The following is a 5,378-nucleotide window of genomic DNA, read 5'->3' as shown; positions in this document are numbered from 1 at the left end:
GCGCATTATGCAAATATTCCCACATAGTGAGGTAGATATGTGGGGGCGTGTTAGAACGAGCCGTTTTAGGGGGGCGTGGCAGAGTCTTAACTTTGATAAAGAATATCTCTTTGGTTTTGAGACTTTAGTCTTTGCAACTTAAGGGATCTTATCTATTCGAACAGCTTGTAACACTCCAAAGAGAAAGGAAAACTTGAAATCGCATCATATGACCGACCCCTTTAAGATTTTTTGCCATCTGTTGGAAAATAGAGCTTTATAAGTAAGAAATTATCACTTTCACCAGTAGATGGCTATAGAGCTCCACTATTGCTATTTACTTTACTATTTGACTAACTGAAAGTCATCTTTCCACTAGTTTATTTTTTTTTTACCAATTAGATTCATAATTTACAACGGTGTTTTAGTACGACGACGTTTTAGTGCCACGTTAAAAAATGTTAAAAATCTAAGATTACGAGATTAAAGTCGCAATATTTCGAGAATAAAGTCGAAATACTATGAGAATAAAGTCGAAATATTACGAGAATAAAGTCGAAATGTCACGAGAATAAAGTCGAAATACTATGAGAAAAAGTCGAAATATTACGAGAATAAAGTCGAAATGTCTCGAGAATAAATTCGAAATGTCTCGAGGATAAAGACGAAATGTCTCGAGAATAAAGTCGAAATGTCTCGAGAATAAAGTCGAAATGTTACAAGAATAAAGACGAAATGTTACGAGAATAAAGTCGAAATATCACGTGAATAAAGACGAAATGTCTCGAGAATAAAGTCGAAATGTTACGAGAATAAAGTCGAAATGTTACGAGAATAAAGTTGAATTATCACGAGAATAAAGTCGAAATGTCTCGAGAATAAAGTCGAAATGTTACGAGAATAAAGTCGAAATGTCTCGAGAATAAAGTCGAAATATTACGAGAATAAAGTCGAAATGTTACGAGAATAAAGACAAAGTCGTTTAACTAAATTATACGATTCTTCCTGAAGCGTCTTGACGGGGTCAGTAAAAAAGTCATTTTCATTTTATTTACGGACTGAGAATGTATAAAAGCAGTAAGACATGTTTGCTGTTTACTTTCACTTTAGGAGGGAGCAAAGGAGGTCGTAGAAATTATTTAATCGCTTGCAGTTAATTACAAACAATTATTTTTTATTCCAATTAGCACCTTTAAAATTGCAATGATTTACTATTATACTAGTAAAAAAAAGTCAAATGTATTTATATAGCACCTTTCACAGACCAAGAGTCACAAATTGCTTTACAATAATATCAGTAAAACAAGTCAAACATACATGCAATCAAATATACAATAAAACATAAAATCAAAACAAATTAGATACTAAATATCGCAGAAATTTAATAGCAGCCTAATTATACTGTTAATTAAAAGCTTGTCCAAAGAGGTGTGTCTTTAAGGGCTTTTAAAAGAATCTACAGAACCCATAGTTCTCAGTGTTAGAGGGAGAGCGTTCCAGAGGCTCGGAGCCACAGCACAGAATGCACGATCACCTTTTGTCTTAAGACGTGTTCTAGGAATAGTTAAAAGGTCCAGGTCAGAAGACGTTAAGGACCGACCAGGAGAGTGTGCATGTAATAGATCCTGAATATACAGTAGGAGGGTGCCTGACCATGCAAGGCTCTACACAGTAAATTCCCGAGTGTTAAATTAACACTGCTCGGAGCATATATGGTCCCACTCTAAAAGAGTGTTAAAGTAACACTGAAGCAGTGTTAAAGTTAATGAGATAATTAAGTGATTAATTAAGTGATGATTGAGCATTAGTGATGAACGCCTGCTGTTGACAAGCCTGGAACAAGCCTTAGAAAAGTAACACTGAAGCAGTGTTAAAGTTAATGAGATAATTAAGTGATGATTGAGCATTAGTGATGAACGCCTGCTGTTAACAAGCCTGGAACAAGCCTTAGATGAAATCAACTGAAATAAAAGACATTAAATCTCTCAAGATCTCAGCAGAAGATAATTAAACAACTCCACAAACAGCATCACCAGCTTCACACATTACTAACCAGTTTGACTTTATTTGTCATGCGTCTAAACATTTCTTATTAAGAATTCACAGAGCTTTAGATGTTAATGTTTATTGAAAATAATCAAATGTATGGAACAAGCCTTAGATGAAATCAACTGAAATAAAAGACATTAAATCTCTCAAGATCTCAAACAACTCCACAAACAGCAGCAGCTTCACGCATTACTAACCAGTTTGACTTTATTTGTCATGCATCTAAACATTTCTTATTAAGAATTCACAGAGCTTTAGATGTTAATGTTTATTGAAAATAATCTAATTTAAAGTCACCGTTGTGGAGATAAGTGTTTGCTTTAGTTGGGCTTTTTAACATTAGTATTTCTCTGGTTGCTGTAACTGTGTTTATGAAACACTTTTGTTATGGCAAGAACACCAAAAGAAAATGTGATCAGGTTGTAATGGTTTGATAATGATATAGTTGTCATGTATAGCAACCCTTCTCACTACCAAGGCCTCAGAAACTGAGGCATGGTCAAGCACCTTTAGCGTCACTATGAAGACATCAAAGGTGCCCGTCGGCATCACTATATTGACGAACTAGGACCTCCATTGCTTTCAATGGGAAACGTTTGGCGTCAGTACACAGAGCATGAGATGTGTATCGCTATGAAATCACGTTCAAGAAGTCTCATTCAGCAGAAATCGCGATATTTGCCATCAGTTTACGTGTGCCACAGGTTGGGCGAGTAGTCGTAAAGATGCTGTCTTAATGTCTGTTATAAAATGTATTCTGTCTTCTTTATTAATCAGATTAGCGCCGTATGTTTATTCGCTGTATTATATCTGTCATCCGAGGCGGTCTTTGAGCTTCATTGCGTTTAACTAAATGAACACACCTGCTAACTGGGGTGATTAAACGCTATCTGTCACGTGACGTGCCATATAGACCTTGGATCAGTTTTATATTCATATCAGGTTCAAAGATGTAAGTAGTATTTGTAGCAAAATCATGGTAACCACAACTCTTACAACAGTAACTGTAATTTTACTGTGAAATTTGAAGGTAAAACACCGTAAACAGGACATTTACCATGTTTTTACCACAGTAACTGTAGTTTTACTGGGATATATGTAGTAATAGCACAGTAATCACCAAACTTACTATGGTTGTACCACTGTAATGGTAGTTTTGATGTGCTTTTATGACAGATATATCACAGTAATCACAACATGTACTGTACCATGCTTGTAATACCTTTTAATGTAAAATCCAAAAAAATGTATTTTTTCCATCTTGCAAGTTAATTCATATCAGTTTATATCTTAAATATTTTGCTCACAGATCATTACTGACATTCTGTATTTAATTCTATTTTATTTTCTCTCCTTATAAAATTTATTCTGTCTTCTGTATTAATCAGATTAGCGCCGTATGTTTATTCGCTGTATTATATCGGTCATCCGAGGCGGTCTTTGAGCTTCATTGCGTTTAACTAAATGAACACACCTGCTAACTGGGGTGATTAAACGCTATCTGTCACGTGACGTGCCATATAGACCTTGGATCAGTTTTATATTCATATCAGGTTCAAAGATGTAAGTTGTATTTGTAGTAAAATCATGGTAACCACGACACTTACAATAGTAACTAGTTTTACTGTGAAATTTGAAGTTAAAACCCAGTTAACAGGACATTTACCATGTTTTTACCACAGTAACTGTAGTTTTACTTTAATATGTATAGTAATAACACAGTAATCACCAAACGTACTATGGTTGTACCGCTGTAATGATAGTTTTGATGTGCTTTTATGACAGATATCACAGTAATCACAACATTTACTGTACCATGCTTGTAATACCTTTTAATGTAAAATCCAAAAAAATTTATTTTTTCCATCTTGCAAGTTAATTCATATCAGTTTATATCTTAAATATTTTGCTCACAGATCATTACTGACATTCTGTATTTAATTCTATTTTATTTTCTCTCCCTTTATTAAATTATTATTTTTAGCTGAAAAGACGTAAAGGAAGCAGTCAGCCCAGTCGTGTTTGTGGAGAGGTATTGATTCAGAAACGCTGTGGAGGCAGACATTTTAGTTTTACGCTCTTATCAAACATTCCTGCTGTTATAATTTGCACAGCATTTGTTGTTTCTCAAAATAGCTTTTTCCTTTTTATCATCTCTGACATACTTGTTTGTCAGAAAATGAGAAATGAAGAAAATTATGTGTGTAATAGAAGAAACTCGCCCATTCTAATCAACTTTTGAACAACACAGTGTTAAAGACTGGATGAATGGAAGCAGAGGGGTAACACAGTAGTTGCAGGTCAGGGTATATTCTGGCAAACTGTTTACCAATCACGTTTCGCAATCGGCAAAGCAAACTGTGGCACACGCCACTACCAACAGGCGATGGGTAACTCGCAAAGCACAATGTTCCTCCCTGTTTTCCAGCACCTAGAAAGTAGAGGTTTGAGAAGTAGTGTTCTAAGAAAAACTAAGTTTCTCTAAGCTTCTTTCTAAGTTCATAACATTGTGTTCTAAGAACGTTTTGCTAATGTTCTCATTAAATTATGAAAATATATTTCTGAATGTTGTCTGAACATACAAAATCCCCAGGTTTTTATGTAGCCTATATTAAAAAGTTTTTCTTATCTGTGTGAACATTACAGAAAACATTAAGTAAATGTTCCATTTTATTATTTTGCAAACATGATGGGAACGCTTGAAACACAGTAACGTTTAAAAAGCATTGAACAAACGTCAAGCTAAAACATAAAAATACTTAATAAAACATGCATAAATAACATTTTTGGCAAGTTATTAAAAACCATTTATCTTTGAACGAACGTTCTATTAACATTACTGGAAGAACGTTTGTTCGAAAATTGGCCAGATTGTTAGCCAAAGTTCTGTGGCCGTTTCCTGTAAGCTGGGCTGTAAATGAACCAACGTGAATAAATGAAGGACAGCACAAACACAATTTGGTCTCACTGCTTTTTGTTATCAGACTGTAATATTTAGAAAACAGAAAACCAAGTCTAGAATTTATGAATATTGAGAATGTTACTTTTGAAGGGTAAGACTCAAAATATATAGCCTAATAAAAAGTATAATATTTAAATATCATGTCCTTTCATACTTGTGATTAGAGGCATTTATAATAATAATAATAATAATAATAGTATCTCCCTTCCGCTAGATGCCGCCAAAACGCTCTTAGAGGCATTTATAATAATAATAATAATAATAATAATAATAATAATAATAATAATAATAATAATAATAATAATAATAATAATAATAATAATAATAATAATAATAGTATCTCCCTTCCGCTAGATGCCGCCAAAACGCTTGGGCGTGTGACGTCATC

Source organism: Sinocyclocheilus rhinocerous, unplaced genomic scaffold (genome assembly GCF_001515625.1).
Source record: "Sinocyclocheilus rhinocerous isolate Xijiao unplaced genomic scaffold, SAMN03320098_v1.1 scaffold3797, whole genome shotgun sequence".
Classification (NCBI taxonomy): Eukaryota; Metazoa; Chordata; class Actinopteri; order Cypriniformes; family Cyprinidae; genus Sinocyclocheilus; species Sinocyclocheilus rhinocerous.
The sequence above is the reverse complement of the archived record's forward strand: the minus strand, read 5'-3'. Positions refer to the sequence as shown.